A 19,481-nucleotide genomic window follows, 5' to 3' on the forward strand; every position below is an offset into this window, starting at 1 on the left:
TGTTAAGGGGAGAAATTGAGATAGACCATGTGAGTCTCCACATCAGCCTCTCATGAGTAAGCCATAGGGAAGTCATTTTACAATATGCTTATGGGTTAAACATCTGGAAATCAAGGGAGGAAGCATCTTTATTCATGGTCATCAACACCTTTTTCAAAAGAACATTAAGCTTAACCAAGCTTCACTGCTTAATTATTCTGATTTTGCATTAAGGATTAAGACCCTTCAGATCAGTAAATTATACCACATTTGCTAGGCAAGTTGCCTTCTCCCTAGAGCTTTTAAATATAATTTTAAAAGCTTTTGAAAAGTATTTTTTTTTCCAGATTAAAAAGAAAAAGGGTGCTTAGAATATGAGTTTTAGAAAATTTAACAACAGATTAAGGGCTCAAGTGGAGTTGCAATTACAATTTTAAATTTTTGGAAGAATTCTTCCCATGGGAAATTGTCCTTGTTTGCAGTTTCTTCAGTAAAAACAAGTTAATGGAATTTTAATTGTTGGACACTAGAGGAGAGCTAGAGGATAACAAAAGAATGGAAAGGCGAGACATATTCTAGCGGTGAGATTTTTTGATGAAAAATTATGAGAAGTAATTGCATAATTGAAAAATATTGACATTATTGTAAATGAATAGATGGACTGCTAAGGATGCAATGGAAGAAGAACAAATGACTCTAGATATGTTTGAAATTAATCTGAATGAGGATATGAATGTGACAAGTAATGAGGATAAAGAAAAAGATATAATGCACTTTCAAATGAAAAAGAATGCTCTAATTTATTTATCAAATGTACATGCTGTTCATCTCACGGCCTAAGGCAACTCCAAGTGGCTCACAACATACTAAGACAAGGATTAAAAACAATATAAATACAAAAACAGATTAAAATTACAAAAGAATAAAACAAACTAAAAAAGTTTAGAATAGTAGTGGCTTCTCTGTTATTACACTAGCTACCTCCAGCCAACAGCTGCTCCTTCAGGGCATTTAAAGATAATGGCCAGAGTGAATGACACCTTGAATGACACTCAGAAGCACATTCACAGCCAGAATAGCTTGTACAACAGTGGTGTTACATAGGCCACCTGACGAGCCTTCAAAACTGTCTGCACTGCTGCATTCTGGACTCACTGTAACTTCCAAATACAGGTAGTCCTCGACTTACAGCCACAATCAAGCCCAAAATTTCTGTTGTTAAGTGAGACATTTGTTAAGTGAATTTTGCCCCATTTTATGACCTTTCTTGCCACAGTTGTTAAGTGAGCTACATGGTTGTTAAGTGAATCTGGCTTCCCCACTAATTTTTCTTGTGCTAGTCAGAAGGTCACAAAAGATGATCGTGTGACCCCGGAGACACTGCAACCATCATAAACACGAACCAATTGCCAAGCATCCTAATTTTGATCACCTGACCGTAGGGATGCTGCAATCATCTAAGAGTGAAAAATGGACATAAGTCACTTTTTTCAGTGCTGTTGGAGCTTTGAAAGGTCATTAAACAAACTGTTGTAAGTTGAGGACTATCTGTACTCTTCCAGGATAGCCCCTTGATGCCTGATGCCTAAAGGAGATATACAACTATCAAATCAGAAAAGAGAGATGGATTTGTTTATTTATTTTGCTGGACCTACAAAACAGATCTGTTAAAGTTTTGAAGAATTTTTTGAGAAGTGACACAAAAGGATGAATCCCTCCTATGAGATGTACAAAAGAGACTTGCTGAAGTTGTAAAAGATTGGGGGATAAAAAAAAGATGACAAGAAATCAAGCTACAAGACTCTATTTGAAGGTGTTAAGAATTAAGTTGTTAAAAAAATTAGGGAAGGAATACAAGGTTGATTTAGTTGACAAGGGATTAAGTTATACCTGACAACCCCTACTGGACATTTGCTGATAAGGAATTCATGACAAGATGGATGTTGTTTTTAGCTAAGAGATGAGATATGAGGTGAAGAGAATATATATTTTAATTTAAAAGATGGTGATAGATTTAATTACTTGCTGAGATGAGAAAGTTTCTTCTATTTTGTTTTTCTCATTATATTTTTCCTTTTATATTTTTGAAGTTTGTATAGTTTTTATTCTTTTTAACTGTAGTCTCTAATAAAATTATTTGAAAAAAGCATGTTATGGTTATGTTTGCTAAATTATGTCTATAGCAGTGATGGCGAACCTTTTAGAGACCGAGTGCCCAAACTGCACCCCAAAACCCACTTAGGCATCGTCGGGTGCTGGGGGGTGTGGCCCATTGGGTGGGCGTGGTTGCGGTGGTAACAGCAGACTGGGTGGCACTAAAAAGTTCAATCAATCAATTCTAACTTTGCAAGATCTTTTTTTTCCCTGTGAGAAGTTGAAATTGACTGATTGATTGAACCTTTTTTTTTTTTTGTACACGGCAGTGGAGGCCTAAAGCGAAAAGGTTTTATAAAACCCAGCTGAAGGCTTAGGACTGGGGCGATGCTGCACATGCCCACAGAGAGGGCTCTGAGTGCCACCTCTGGCACCCGTGCCATAGGTTCGCCACCACTGGTCTATGTATTCCCGCACTTCATTAAGGCGATTAAAAAATGTCATAGTGTTAGTCTTCCAAGATTAGATCTTGACAACATGCTAATTTCTGATAATTGCCACATTATTTTGAAAGAGATTGCAAATCAATCTCTTTATCATCTGTTGTAGAATCTTCCCAGAAACCCAGGTCAGATTCACTAATTTATAGTTTCCTGAATTTTTGTTTACCCCTTTTGAAGAGAGGGACATTTGTCCTTCTCCAATCATCTGATATTTACCAGTTCTCGATGATTTCTTAAAGATAATATTCCTTTCAAATTTGGCCAACTCATCTGCCACTTCATCCATTAACCTAGGATGCAATTCATTTGTTCCTAAAGATTTGAATTCATTCAACATGATATTTCTTGCTTACATTTGTATCCATCTCTTGCTTTAATCTTGCCTCTTTATCCAGTCTTTAAAATTCCCTGACAAAACACAAACCAAATGCAACTTTTATCAAGGTCCTTCAAGCACAAATCACCTACAGTATTCTGGATCTGTTAATACTCAGTGGAAGCCATTCTTGTAAACACTTCTTGAGCTAATTTAGGAAAGAAAACCTCCCTTAGCAACCCAAGAAATTGGGGAATAGATTTGCAGGACCTGAAGCTACTATAATCATCTTTAAGCCTTTACTTTTAGGACATCCTTGAGATTTATGAAAGCTATAAATTCTACAGTCAAAATAACGAATGGAATCAATGCACTGAAATATAGAATTAATCAATATTACAGGGGAAGAGGAAGAAAAAGAGACATCTAGAACCCATCCACATAAATAAGCAATATATTCTTGACATTCCGTATGGAGTATTGCTAATTCAAACAACCATTATTAAGTATTTCAACCTTGTTTTAATTTCTAATTAAATACAAAAATATGCTGCTTAAGCAATCTTTTATATATACTCCATAAAAACTCTTGGAAATGTTTTGTTTCAATTAACTTCATCCTAAATGAGTACCATTTCCTTTATATTCTCTATTTTCCTTCTTTTAAAATTGACAGTACACAGCAGCAAACAAAAGCTTAGTGTGTTTCCCAGAGATATTCAACATCCTCCTTTAATTCTGTTTTCCCCGCTGCCCTATTCAAATCTTTTCAGCTTCACTCACCATTCTGCAACAGACATTTCTTACTCCCACCAAGACATGCTTAAATCTAAATATTTACAAGGGGCTGCTTTAAATGTTGCGGGAACTGTTTTTCAGATAACTTTCAGGAACTTCAGATTCAAATACTCCATCAGCATTTCTCTGCTGACAACTCAAAATTTGTTTAAAGTTAGTTTTAAAGTTTAAAAAGGGAGAAAACATGACAACTGTTTTAAGAGTCAGAATCCTAAACTTATGAAATAAGTCCGAGTGAAATGTTTACTTCTGAACTTCTCAGAGAACACATACGAGACCAAAACAATTAAAGACAAGGTTAAGAAAAAAGGACAGTGTGGAATAAGACTTTTCTCCCTTTGTGTATTTTCCAAGTATACTAGATTACCTCGATCACGTGGTATTTGCTGTCTGGAATGACTAGGGTTATATAGTTCAAAACATCTAGGGCACCAGGTTGAAGAAAGTTACAGCAGGACAAGACATTATAATGGAAGGCAGTCACCGCTTACACACAATACTTCTAAATACTAGAAGCAAAAGGCGTGACTAGACAGTGAAAAATAACATTGCAGCGAACAATGGCCACTCAAAATTATTATTTCAATGCATCGATTTCTCACTGGGCAGCCAAGGATGACGCCTCCCTCCTTACATTTCTGTCTTTTTACTCTTTCCAACTTTCTCTTTGCTTTGAACTTTTACACAACTTCTGAACCCGGCACCTGCTGGGCTCCCAGGCTCTCCTTTCAGGAATCCCAGAAAAAAAATTTTTTAAAAAAAGGAAGAAACACCAAGTGCAAAAAACAAAGTGCAAAAGTGAATCAGCAGCCACCTCGGTGCGCTCAAGCGACAAAGAAAGCAGGGAAGCCTAAGCACGAGTGCTCCTCCCTCCCTCCCACCAATGGTGGCAACCAGTTACCTGGAAAAGGGAACGGAACGTCTGCATGCGCCGAGCACCAGATCCGCATCGGACTGGAAAGAAGCAATCGCCCGGCGGGGGTCCCCTAAACGCTTCTACATGGGCGCAGGAGGAAGAAGACAAGGAGCAGCAGCAGCAGCCTTCTCATGCCTCCCTCTCTCGCTGCTGCTGCTGCTGCTGAGGCGTCGTCTTTTCCCCTCCCCTGGGTAGCGGAGGCTAATCTGCTTCCACGCATCACTATGGCAGCAACCGGAACAGAGGGTGGGGAAGCCCTACAGGCACACTGGAGCGGAGAGGAGAGTGGAAGGCGTGCAGAGCGCTTGGAGGGACCAAGTTGGTCATGAGAACAGGGACTTGGCTAGTATTACTATCGGGTTGCCGTGAAGTTCTCCCCACTTTCTGTTTGCTTCCCCCCGCCTCTTCTCGCTCCGCGCGGGCAAGAGGGGAAAAAGCGTTGCAGGCTGACGCTCGTCGTTGGTGCTTTTCAGCCCAAAGTCCACCTCTATTTGCAAAAGGGCAAACCGGGACTTTCGGGAGCGGCCGGGGTAAGGGTACGAGGAGACAGCCGGGGTAAGGCCGTCTGGCTTCTCACTTAGCAGGGCGCTCTCTTGGAGAAGCCAACACTCAAAGCGTCGATTTCCCCCCCTCTTCCCGCCCTCCTTGCGACCCCGCCGGAGACAAAGGGAGGCTTCTGGCGAAGTTATCTGAAGAACCAGTAACAACCGGGCCGGCCGATGGAAAGGAGCCGCTGTATTTAACGGGCCACCGGCGAAACTTTATTTTAAAACACACCCTTTTGTATGTTGGTTCAGGCAGGGCAGTGATGCATTGTTGTAAATCACTGGTGTGACACAACTTTTCTCATTCTGGTGCCCTCCGGTTCTCTTGGACTGCAGTTTCCAATAATCCCCATCTAACAGTTCACCAGATGGAGGAAAGTTGCTGTGAGTGGTAATGTTCATACAATCACTTTTGCAGAATCATAGGAACTAAAAGCAGATTTCAGTTTGAAATACATTTGTTATTATTAGTTGTGACCCATCGACCCCACGGACAACGTTCCTCCAGGTCTTCCTGTCCTCTACCATCTTCTGGAAATACATACCCAAGAATAAACTTTCAGTTCAATGGCTAGTTTGCCACGATTAGGTTCTTACTTACATGTCGCAGCCTAAACCATGATTTCCTAATTATAGTGACAGGCTTTGAAATAGCCAATGCAATCAAGTTAAGGCTTAGCATCATATAAACATCAACTTTAAACACAGAGTAATGTTTTTCAATTGGGACAACCGTAAGATATGTGGACTTCAACCCCGAAGATTCCCCAATAGGGAATCTATTGGGACTGGAAGTCCACACATCTTAAAAGTTGCCAAAGTTGAGAAACACTGGAACAGAGAATAAAGAAAGGAAGCACAAGCAGTTTAACAAGAATTTCATATAACTAGCTCTACAGAGCAGCACATCTCAATTATTTTACAAGCTAGAAGATTTAATTTTCCGTCCTGTTGAATGATAAAATACCTAATTCAGTCAATGCCTCTGCTAACAATAAAGGATGGGAAAGTCAAGTAAAGATTAGATAGTAATGAATGCAAAGGTTTTAGAGAACAAATTCTAGATTGGTGAAGGACAAAAGAGCTATTATCAATTGACAGGAATGACTAAATATTTATTGCAAAGAAGGGTTTAAAATATTAGGAAGGATAAATTATCCAAATGTTACAGGAAGCTAGTTGAACCAAAACATAGGCTATTTTTTTAAAAAAAATATGTTTAATGTTTATTGTGGTTTTTATGAGTTTCCCAACACATTTATCATGTCTATAGCATTTTAAATTTGCATTTATTTTTGCATCACACATTCTATAATTGTTGTTATTCCCATTTTATAAATGATTGCTATGATCCACTAACTCAGTGGTTCTCAACCTTTCTAATGCCGTGAACCCATAATACAGTTCCCCATGTTGTGGTGACCCCCAAGTGGGTGTGGCCACCAATAAGAGGGAGTAGGACAGCTAGGGAAAAGGGAACAAAATGGTGGACAGCATGGTTTGGCGACCCCCATGAAATGGTCGTTCGACCCCAAATGGGGTCCCGACCCACAGGTTGAGAACCATTGCACTAACTTATCAAAATGCTATACTGTGGCTGGGTTTATCCATCATGTTAAGTTATATGAATATGAATAGGTGTCTGCTGGGTTGGGGTAAATTACAAAACATTTCTTTCAATGCAAACTCTGTCTTTATAGATTTGCATATGATCTCATGATGGAGATACGTAAACAAAGAGCTTGTGCTGTGATACCACAACACAGTTTTCATCATTTCAGCTACGATGACTAGGAATGGACGTCTATGATGATATGGTTTCTTTGGAATGGCTTTATATGTTAATCAATGCAGCCAATATGGTTATGAATCATTGTTTATGGCACATGTGAATTTTAATCCTAACTATTGTTAATATTCATAACTCAAGGAAACTCCCTCAGGCCAGACTGACATTGTACTGTCTGTAGCACAGAAGAAATATACTGTACTTGCTTCGCTAGACTTTGCAAAAATAAATATTAATCTACTGTTATATGTTCTTTTGCATTTGGTTTATTGTCTCCACCTTTATTTTTCCTTTGGGCAGTTTCACTAAACTTTCTTTCAGTTCAGAACTAGTTTTTTGTTTGGATATCAGGGAGTCTGTGTAAAAAAAAGCAGATCTAAGTTTATATCATAATATACCATAATGCAGCATAGCATAGAAAGCCGATTTCCTATCAGGCTAGAAACTGGAAGACCATGAGTTCCAATCCTTCTTTAGGCACAAACCCAGCTGGGTGACTTTTATGCTAGTCATTTTCTCTCAGCCTTAGAAAGGACACAATGGCAAACTATTTCTAAAAAAACTTTACCAAGAAATCGGCAATAACTTGTCCAGATAATCTCTGACACTTGCATATGACTGAATGGAAGAAAAAAAATGTGTTGCATACCTTTACTAATTCTCAAATAAAGTACAGGTAGTCCTCGACTTACGACAGTTTATTTAGTGACTGTTCAAAGTTACAATGGCACTGAAAAGTGAATTATGACTGTTTTTCACACTTACAACCATAACAGCATTCCCATGGTCATGTGATCAAAATTCAGATGCTTGGCAACTGATTTATATTTATGACCGTTGCTGTGTCCCAGGGTCATGTGATCACCTTTTGCAACCTTCTGATAAGCAAAGTCAATGGGGAAATCAGATTCACTTAACAACTGTATTACTAACTCAACAACTGCAGTGATTCACTTAATAACTATGGCAAGAAATGGGACAAAACTCACTTAACAAAAGTCTCATTTAACAACAGAAATTTTGGTCTCAATTGTGATCATAAGTCGCGGATGATCCGTAATTCTTATGAATGTAATTGTTTAATACAATGTTTATGCTCTATAGCAGTGGTTCTCAATCTGTGGGTCGGGACCCCATTTGGGGTCGAACGACCATTTCACGGGGATCGCCAAACAACGCAGTCTGCCATTTTTTCCCCCTTTTCCTTAGCTGTGCTACTCCCTTTTATTCTATTGGCTTTTGAAAGCCAATAGAATAGACTCTCTTGAATAGAGTCTAATTCTATTGGCTTTCAAAGCCAATAGGAATTGTCCAGGCTGTCTCTGCCCTGCTGAGCCCGCCAAAAGTCCCATTCTGCAAACGGTGCTGCAAGTTGTCTGCAGCGAAGGCGAGCTATCTGGAAGTTTCCACCCCTCCCTGCTGAGCAACTACTAAAAATGTAAGTAAAAAAGGGCCAGGGGTGGGAGGCCGGCGAGCGCAGGGAGGGTTGCTGGTGCGCGTGGGGCCCGGCGGGTGCCTTACCTCCCTTGGGCTGGGCCAGCTGGTGGCCCAGCTGGTGGCCCAGCCGGTGGTCAGCCTGCGCCATCTCTGCCACTTGCCAGCTACGCCTCGGCCGGCACAGGGGGTGGCACCATGCATGTGCGGCATTCCCGGGCAGGAAAAGTCCTCGACTTACGACCGATTGGGTAGTCCTCAACTTACGACCGGTTGGGGGTCGCGGCATTAAAAAGCTTGAGAACCACTGCTCTATAGGTTTACAGAATTTAGGCCCAAATATTTTCATTCAGAGTTACTAGCACATACATAGATGTGTCTCTAAGAAAGATAGAATAAAAACAGCCTCAAATTCTTCTGCATTTGGCCTGCCACAAAACAGATTTATGTCTTCCTCGCTAGTAGAGTTGTGGGAAAGTTATCGTTGTCTGCAATGGAAAACTACAGCTTGATGTGGTTTCTATAGCATGAACCAGAGGTTGGAACAATAGGACACAATGGAGATATTTTTACAGGGCGAAGTTTAAGTGGCAGTATTGAGAGTGGAAATCAGGTGAAAATGTAGAAAATCATAGTAAGAAAAATAGTACAAAGATAGGATACATAGGGAAAAGGGAAGCAATGTTGGTGCCAGCAGAAGAAAAGACAATCTGTTGTTTAGCAATTAAATGAACTAAGAGAAAGGAAGAGAAATGAAAGCATCTTTGGAGATAAAGGATAAAGCAAATAAATGGAAACTGCTCTGTATGCACAGTTTCTACCTTTCTACCTAGTATCACATTTTCCCACCCTAGCTATGACTGAAATATTTCACTCAGGAAGGACAGAACATAGAATGTTGCTAAGCAAGATGTCTATGGAGATTCTCAGTCATCCAGGTCATAGTTATGCCAAAGGTGCTTTTTCACAAGGCAACTGGACTTTCTTGTTTTTTCCTTGAAGACATTTCACTTCTCATTCAAAAAGCTTCTTCAGCTCTGACTGGATGGTCAGAGCTGAAGAAGCTTCCCGAATGAGAAGTGAAATGTCTTCAAAGAAAAAAAGAAAGTCCAGTTGCCTCGTAAAAAAACCCTTTGGGATTGCTAAGCAAGACAGTTGTTAAATGAGTTGTAACACAATTTTACAATGTTTTTTGCCACAATTGTTAAACGAATCACTGCACTTGTTAAGTGAATCCTACAGGTAAGAGAATCTAGCTTCTCTATTGATTTGGCTTGTCAGAAGGTGATCACATGACCCTAGGACATGTAATCGTCATAAATACAAGCCAAGCCAAGCGTCCGAATTTTGATCATGTGACCACGGGGATGCTACTATGGTCATAAGTATGAAAAACAGTCAAAAGCCACTTTTTAAATGTTGTAATTTCAAGAGGTCACTAAACAAATGCTTGTAAATCAAGGGCTACCTGTAATTTACAAGGTTAAATTAAGCAGATTTCAATTATTTTATTGTTGACTTAAACAAAAAAAACCCCAAATTTATTGGGGGTTACAGTACTAGCCATCCAATTCAGTTTCATATTTTATATACAAGCTCATGGTTAAGCACATGCATTGGGCAAAAAGATGTCTCAAGGTTTCTTTTAATTTGAGAGATATGAAAATAACTTCCTATCTCCTTTTCTATGGATACATAACATCCATTATATTGATCAGAATAAAGCACGCCCCCTTAAAATAATGGAACTTATAATTTTAATAATGATGAAACTTATAATGAAATAATGAAACTTATCAAAAACATACGAAGAACGGTTGTAGGAATTGGGTATGGCTAATCTAAAGAAAAGAAGGACTAGGAGAGGGTCAGCTAATTTTCCAAAGCACCAGAAGGCAAGACAAGAAACAATGGATGGAAACTAATCAAGGAAAGAAGCAACCTGGAATTAAGGAGAAACTTCCTAACAGTGAGGACAATTAATCAGTGGAACAGCTTTCCTTCAGAAGTTGTGGGTGCTCCAACAGTGGAGGTTTTTAAGAAGATACTGGACAGCTACTTGTCTGAAATGGTATAGGGTCGGCTGCTTGTGCAGGGGGTTATACTAGAAGACCTCCCAAGATCCCTTCCAGCTCTATTCTGAATTGAATAGTTTTATCAGTCATCCTTCTTCCTGGTTGCTGAGAGCTTATAGCCCTCCACTTGGCACAGTGTTGTCATTAGGCTGAGAGACAAAAGACTGGCAGAATGATGCAATCTGAGAAACGAGACCTCTGCGTACCAGGTTACCATTATCCTCCCTAGGAACAGCTCTAGCCCACCCGCCCACCTTTCCCACTGCAGCTGGACACAGCTCAATGATGGATTCAGCCTTTCAGTCTGGAAGAAAGCTATTTATATCCTCATTCAGCCTATCTCTGATGCTATTATTGTGTTTTCTCCCCATCCCCAAGAGGCATTATCCAGGCAGCCTGGTCTGAAGAGATGCTTCTTTATTTCTTATTTATTATAAATGGATCATTGTGCGTAAACATAAAGGAAAACTTCCTGTTTCTAATAAAGACCTTGCAACTTAACATCTCCCCCATCCCCATCTGATTTCTAACTTAATGTTTTTAAAACTCAGAAGTTAAATCATGCATGTGGGGGGAAAAGGCCAGTCGTGGCCACTTTTCTTCAAATTTTAATTTAACTGGATTATCTAGGTTTTTAAAGCAATTAGAGCTAATAGGTTTCCTGTTAAATGAAAAGAATATTCAGATTCTACAGTGTCATATTTCAGATGGAAAGAGAGCAAAGAACAATACACAATCCATGCCTTTTAAATTAAATAGACAAAGCATGTGTTTTAGTTTAAAATCTGTTTTACACTTGAGTCAGTACAACAAGCCAGCCAATAAACAAGAAAACTATTTTCTATTTAGAACTGTCACATACTACAAACTTACAGCCTTCCAGGCATTGTTCAAAGCTTTCAAAAACCATCCATATAATCAGAATGGGTAGATCTTTTCTACATATTAAGCCACAATTAAAATGGTTTTGAAAAAAATTAAATATTCTTCCTTGAAACACTTATGGTTTGAATGTGTAAATATCTATACGGATGAGATGACAACACTTTGTACCATACATTGATTCTCACAAAAATAAAGGACTCTGATGTACATTTTGAGTCTCAAAGTGACTAGCTGAGATTTAGAGATAATGTTGTACTTTATTGCATCAATTTATCCCTGAAATAATGGGAAACTTTCTCATGAACAAATGAATCTATCAAAGTGAAAGATGTCATGGTATGAGCAGTAGTTTTAAACTTATGTAATACCTTTCATTTCTCCTGCTAGCCCTATGCCCCTCTAAGCCATTTCAGATTTTGCAAAGATAATGAGGAAGTGTTAAATGCTTTAAATTGCCTGTTCTGCACCACATGTGAAACAGTTGTAGGCAAGTCTGTATAGACATACATTCACATTCAAGCAGCTATTCTAAACTATGACTTACAAATTCCTAAATCTTCCTCATGGAATTCCTCTTATTTCAAGAATTTATTTATTTTTCCTAGCTGCACTGGAGATGAAGAGAAACAGCAGTATTTACCTTTATCCGTTCTAACCTTCTAAAACGCCTTTAAAAACTGGCTTTTCCTAGGTGTTGGGATAGTTTCAGTCTGGACCCAATGATTGTGATTGGTTATGCATTGGCTTAGGGCTCAAGGAGTTGTTTCTTTAGATGTTTTATTTTATTTTATGTTCTTATCACTGTTATTGTGAACCACCCAGAATTAATAAGATGGGTAGCCACATAAATCTCATTAATTAATTAATTAATGCAGCTTTTCCCAAGCCACTGCTTTGTGTATTTGTTGAACTACAGCTCCTATGATTGGTAGCTGGAGGGATAATCCAAGACACTCAAAAAAGAAGTTGGATTGTTGTAATATCTTATGACAGTCAGATTACATTCATACATATACAGGTACCCATTGTGTAATTCTTTGGGGAGGGGGGACAAGCAACATTTATACTCCTTTATGCAGAAAGGGAATAAGCCAAATAAATTAAAGGCATGAGATAAGAAAACATAGCTAAATATACTTTATATGTATGACATTTATTGCATTTCTCCACATCTTTCTATTCTTTTCCACCACCATCACCATCATCGTTTTTATTAAATGCTGCCTGATTCCCAGTGAGTCTGGGACATCATGTCCATACATTGCTTCACACATTGCCCTTTGTTCTTTAAACTTCCCACTTAGTTTTTTTTTAGGTGTACTCATTCCATACAACCATGACTTTCTTGGTCTTCTCTTTCTGTTATTATTCCATCATATATTGTTTTGTCATTCAGTCCACATTCATTCTACCTACCTGGTTAAACCACCTTAATGTACTTTATTTATATTGGTTACTTATTTGGTCTTTAATCCACATTTACTCACCACCCATTCTTGGGCCTAATTCTGGTTGTTTTACAACATAATTTCTTAATTACACTATTCCTACCTCATTCAGTTTATGTTTCTCCTGATATACCTACAGTATATATAAGAAACAACCTTATATATAGCTGCTTTTGTTTCTTTGTTTTTGCTTCATTCATTCCCCATGCCAAGAAACCATATGCCACCGATTACCTTTCTACCAGTATTTGTAATTTTGTAATTGTAGTCCATACATTTCCTCATCTTTAGGAAAAAATTTACCAAGGAACATAATTTCATCTCTTTGCTCTAGCTTTTTAACCATTTATGTCTAATGCAGCGGTTCTCAACCTGTGGGTCGCGACCCCATTTTACGGGGGTTGCCAAACAACGCGATCCGCCATTTTTTCAGCTGGCGGTACCGCGCATGCGCGCCGTGCATGGGGGGCCGCCGCGCATGCACATCGTGCATGGGGCGCCACCACGCATGCATGCTGTGCATGGGGGCGCCGCCACGCATGCACGCCGTGCATGGGGGCGCATCCTTATGACCGGGGTCGCCGTATAAAAAGGTTGAGAACCACTGGTCTAATGTGAAATCATTCACTCCATTTACCATGGTAATTACCTTGGTCTTTGAAATATTAATTTTCTGCCCTGGGCTCTTTATTGCATTATGAAATTTATTTAATGTAAACTGGAAATCAGATTATCAACTAACACAGGTCTTCTGCATCCATAACCAGCACACCTGTCCTTAACCACGAGAGAAACTGCAATGGCTCCGGGCTGCACTTGCTAGTGGGGTTAATGCGGGGGGAGGGGGGAGGAGAGGAAGGGAGGGGCAAATAACAGGGTCAACTTACTTGCCCTCTGTAATGGCCATGACTTTCCACAGCAATTCATTTCTCGTAGTTATGAAAACCTTTGAAAGGTTAGTGCTGGCCTATCTGAAAACCATCACAGATCCGCTATTAGACCCCTTGAAATTTGCCTAGGGAGCAAATAAATCAGCAAATGATGCTGTTAATATGGCTCTGCACTACATTCTACAACAGTGGTTCTCAACCTTTTTATAGCCGCAACCCTGGTCGTAAGTCGAGGACTACCAGCCCAGGAGCACCACGCATGCGTGGTGCCACCCCCTGCACCGGCTGAGGCATAGCCGGCAAGGGGTGGCGGCAGGCAGGCCCGGGCGCTCCCGGCGGCTGCGGCAGGCAGGGCGACCACCGGCTGGGCCACCAGCTGGCCCAGCCCAAGGCAGGTAAGGCACCTGCCGGGCCCCACGCGCACCAGCAACCCTCCCTGCGCCTGCCACTGCCCTGCTAGGCTTACCTTGGCCGCCGCCCATTTGGGGCGGTGGCAGGCAGGCCCAGATGCTCCCGGGCGGCTGTGGCAGTGGCGGCGCAGGGCGACCACTGGCTGGGCCACCAGCTGACCCAACCCAAGGCAGGTAAGGCACCTGCCGGGCCCCAAACGTGCCAGCAACCCTCCCTGCGCCCACTGGCCTCCCACCTCTCACCCCCAGCCCTCTTTTACTTACTTTTCAGTTGCTCAGCAGGGAGGGAAGCTCTGCAGACTGTTTCCCTTGCAGCACCGTTTGCAGACTGGGGCTTTTGGCGGGCTCAGCAGGGCAGAGACAGCCCTATTGGCTTTCGAAAGCCAATAGAATAAAAGGGAGTAGCAGAGCTAAGGAAAAGGGGAAAAATGGCGGATTGCGTTGTTTGGCGACCCCCGTGAAATGGTCATTCGACCCCAAATGAGGTCGCGACCCACAGGTTGAGAACGTTGTTCTACAACATCTTGAATCTCCAAAGACCTATGCAAGGGTCCTTTTTGTAGATTTCAGTTCGGCATTCAATACCATCATTCCAGATATTCTTCTCACTAAACTAAATCAGCTAGCTATGCCTGACCACACCTGTAAGTGGATCATAAGCTTTCTAACAGACAGGAAGCAGCAAGTGAAGCTAGGCAAAATCATAGCAGATATCTGTACAATTAGCACAGGGATCCCCCAGGGCTATGTGCTCTCTCCACTTCTCTCTATATACCAATGACTGCATCTCAAAAGATCCGTCTGTTAAAGTACTGAAGTTTGCAGATGATACAATAGTGATTGGCCTCATTCGAGACAACAACGAATTGGCATACAGATGGGAGGTTGAACAACTAGCCTTGTAGTGTGACTGGAACAATCTTGAACTGAACACACTCAAAACTGTAGAAATGACAGTAAACTTTAGTAGAAACCCTACTATTCTACAATCTCTTACAATATTAGACAACATAGTATCAATAGTTTCACCTTCAAGTTTCTGGGTTCTATAATATCTCAAGATTTAAAATGGACACCTAACATCAAAAATGTAATCAAAAAAGTACAACAAAGAATGTTCTTCCTGTACCACCTCAGAAAACTCAGACTGCCCAAGGAGCTGCTGATACAGTTCTACAAAGGAATTATTGAGTCTGTCATTTGCACCTCTATAACTGTATGGCTTAGAATTGCAACCAAACAAGACAGACGCAGACTTCAGTGGATAGTTAGAATTGCAGAAAAAACAGTTGTTACCAGCCTGCCTTCCATTGAGGACCTACAGTATATACTGCACGAGCAAGAAAGAGGGCTATAAAAATATCTACAGATCGCTCACATCCTGACCTACATTATTTCAACTTCTTACCTCAAGATGATGCCCTTATAGGGCATTGCACACCAGAACGACTAGACATAAGGACCGTTTTTCCCCCATGCCATCACTCTGCTTAATAACTAATTCCTATAATATTGTCAAAGTACTAGTAAAGATGTATTACTATGATACTCCTCATCTTTCCTATTACCTATCCTTATCTTCTTATGACTATAACTTTGCTGCTTGTATCTTACAATTTATATTGGTTTTTTTGTACCCTAGTATGATTTATGTTGCTTCCTTAGCTAATACTCTATGACTATCACTAAGTGTTGCATCTTATGATTTATGATGAAATGTTGTATTTCACGATTTATGATGAATGTATCTTTATGTTGTATATGATCATGATTATCACTATTACTTGTACGTACACTGAGAGTTTATGCACTGGAAACAAATTCCTTGTGTGTCCAACCACACTTGGCCAATAAAGAATTCTATTCTATCTATTAAAATAAATATTAACAAATTTAAAAAATACTTATTTTGAAGAAAGCAAGCCTGAAAGCAGCAGATAAGCAACCTCACGAAGAACAATGGTTACCCGTTGCTTAGAAATCTAGTCTTTTGTATTTAAAGAATGAGAAGTATTACTTGTAATAAACAAACAAACAAAACATAAGGACATTTAAGGTCCGAGTCTTATTCCCTGTTCACCACTGAATTATTTGCATAGACTCCCACATCACTCTACTTTTGTTTCTTTTCTTCTATTTTCATTTTATTCCAAGACTGACTTTGATACCACCAAATATAGATTTATTCCATATTCAAAATGTCTCATCAGCCAGTATTCTTCACTAATTCTCAGTATTTAATCATAAACAATCAAATCCTTAATATATTTGTTTTGAATAGCTGTCAAGGCTTCTTTGATAGGCACTTGGGTGAAGAGGAATATGACATCGAAGCTCACTAGTAGGTCGCTGGGCTGTAAGTTTTGTTTCTTTATGATCTCTATAAACTGGAATGAGTTTTTTACGTGTGAGGTGATGGATTCTCCATAGGGCTGTAGTTGTTTGGCGAGATATTTGGCTAGGTTTTGTAGAGGTGAGCCTATGGAGCTGACTATAAAACCCCCCAAACACATCTTAGATCTGACCAACCACTGCCTATCCAACACATACTTCATCTATAATGGACAAAAATACAAACAAACAGAAGGAGCACCCATGGGATCACCCCTCTCACCTGTCATTGCCAACCTCTACATGGAACACTTTGAAACCCAAGCTCTAGAAAAATCGGATCACAAACCCAAACTCTGGCTCAGATACGTAGACGACACCTTCATAATCTGGCCACATGGGAAAGAAAAACTGGACAACTTCCTCACACACCTCAACAGCCTACACCCCAAAATACAGTTCACCATGGAAACAGAAGCTAACAACCAACTTCCCTTCCTGGATGTCTTAGTCTACAAGAAATCCAATGGCTCCCTAGGACACACCATCTACCAGAAGAAAACACACACAAACCGCTATCTGCACGCTCTCTCACACCACCACCCAGCACAGATCAACTCTGTAGCCAAGACACTCATCTCCAGAACAAAACGCTTAGCTGACGAACAACACCTAAAACCCGAACTACACACTCTCACCAATGTACTAACATCCAATGGATTCCATAGAAATAAGATTACAAACCTAATCCAAAAAGAAACCCCCACTAAAATCCAAGACAAAGAACAAGAAAACGGCAAAGCCCTCCTCCCATACATAAAAGGCACCACAGACAGAATCAGTAAGATCCTCCATAAACACAACATCAAAACAGCATTCTGCACAAACAGAAAAATATCCACCATCCTTAGAAACCCCAAAGATAAAATTGAATTAGAAAATCAAGGAGTATACGAAATCCCATGCACCACTTGTCCCACCACATACATCGGACAAACCAACAGAAGAATAAGTGCACGCATTGAAGAACATAAGAACTCAGTCAAAAAAGAGGAACCAACATCTTCCCTGGTCCAACACCTTAAAGCCACAGGACATGAAATTGACTTTAAAAATACCAGAACCATTGCCAAAAGTGAACATTTTAATAACAGAATAATCAGAGAAGCCATCGAGATAGAAAAACGCCCACACAGCATGAACAAGCGAGATGATACCTCCCGCCTACCAGCCATTTGGAAACCCGCCCTTATTGACAAACGACTCCCTAACACAAAAAATGATACCAGACCCACACTCACAAAAACCACACAGGATGTCACCACCACACATCCACGCAAAAAACAAACCCAAAGCCACACCGATGACGAGGCACGACCACAAACCAGAAGCCAGACCACAGCTGCATCATTAGCCACTTTAAACCCCTCCAATCCATACATGAAGCAAACTGACACCCTCCATGAAGAGGAGACACAACCACGAACAAGAAGCCAAAAAATAGCAAGGCAGCCCAAAATCTTAAACCCCTCTGCAACTCAGACTAACCTGAGCACAACCAAACAGAACACTCCCCCAGCCAATCAGAGCACAGCCAAGCCCCTAACCATTCAGAACACACCTCCACCCAATCAGAACACAGCCAAGCTCCCACCCAATCAGTTCATACCCCCACTGGCAGTTAAAAGGAAGAAACAGCTAAGACCACACATTGCTGCTCAAAGCACGAAGCTGAAAACACCAGCCTGAAGATGACGAATGAGACTTTGTCGAAACGTTGCCAAGACACTTCCAATTTTACGCGGGAGAAAACCCGAACAACCAAAGATCTACATACAAATACCCGCGAAAACCTCAGAAAACATATATATATATATATATATATATATATATATATATATATATATATATATAAACATTTTACTATTGATTCCTTATAATTTTTTAATCACTATCTTTATGCCATGGTCAGCTAGGCTCAAAGATAGTGAGATTTATGGCTTTATGATTATGGTTAATAATATGATTTTCACATGATTGTTTTTAAGAGAAGGCATAGACCAGGGGTGTCAAACTCGCCACGTCACATGAGGTGTTGTGACGTATTGTGACTTTTTTTCCATTGCCAGCAATGGGGTGGACACGGTTTCGCCATGACGCATCCGACCCGTTGGCTGGCAGTTTCACACCCCTGGCATAGACTATACTATAACCTCACTTAAACTTCTGCCACAAACAACAAAATCAGTGTTGAGTTGGTAGGCTTTATCAATCTAAATTATAAACAAACAGACAAGTGAATAAATGTTCTCTGATAACAATAAAGACAATGGTAGTTTGTTTTGGCCTATTTTAACCAGTTTGCTACAAGCACCATCAAAGTTCAATTAATCACAGGCATGCTCCTATTATTTTGCACAATTTAGCAACTCTAATCAAGAAACTGACCACTTTGCAAACCAGCATACCAGAACCCACATATCATTCAGGAAAGATTGTCTACAATTATTACTCTGTAAGAATTTCTCCTAATTTCTAAAGAAGCTAAGATTTACTCATAATATTGGTACAAAAACATTTTGAACAATTGACTTCTCTTGTACAATTGCTTTGGAATGACGTAAAATGTAATTCTAATTAAATCCCCTGTGATTTTCCAGTGATTAATTAAAGACACATTTCTTAAAACATTCCATCCAAATGTAGGGCAAAAGGCTCAATCATAGCATTCTGTGAACTTGTGAAGGTGCTGAGCTGTGGGAATCAGGCTTAAGTTCCATGGTGTGACCAAATGTGAAATTGATACAGAAAAGATATCTTGGTTTTAGGAAAGTAAAAGTTGTAAGAAAGAAACTCAAAATGGCTCCATCTCGGGCTCTGAAGTAGAGCAAGACTCTGACAGGTTTTCAAGATCCTAATAACCCAAATTGCATTACAGTGCTTTCCTAATGACTTCTGTTTCCTATGCTTGTCTACCTCAAAAGTTAATTACTGCTTGCCTGAAGGAGATTCACATTTTCTGACAGGCTTTTTTAAGCAGTATTTTTGAAAAGGAAATAACCAGAATG

The 19,481-nt window shown here is 40.0% G+C and overlaps 1 protein-coding gene across 4 annotated transcripts in view; it reads right to left on the reverse strand.

The window, feature by feature from the left end:
* SPATA13 (spermatogenesis associated 13) overlaps positions 1–19,481 on the reverse strand; it is a 97,819-nt gene that overhangs the window by 54,181 nt on the left and 24,157 nt on the right. For 2 of the 4 annotated variants that reach the window (XM_039356304.1, XM_039356274.1), the window contains exon 1: positions 4,592–5,548. The exons of 1 other annotated variant lie outside the window; for it this stretch is intronic. The gene's annotated coding sequence lies outside the window, so the exon portion shown is untranslated. Of the gene's footprint in view, positions 1–4,591; positions 5,549–19,481 lie in introns of those variants that run through there. One more of the 4 variants, XM_039356293.1, reaches the window with a different exon arrangement.

The sequence above is a fragment of the Crotalus tigris genome, unplaced genomic scaffold (genome assembly GCF_016545835.1).
Source record: "Crotalus tigris isolate CLP2741 ecotype Arizona unplaced genomic scaffold, ASM1654583v1 scf7180000017573.2180621, whole genome shotgun sequence".
NCBI lineage: Eukaryota > Metazoa > Chordata > Lepidosauria > Squamata > Viperidae > Crotalus > Crotalus tigris.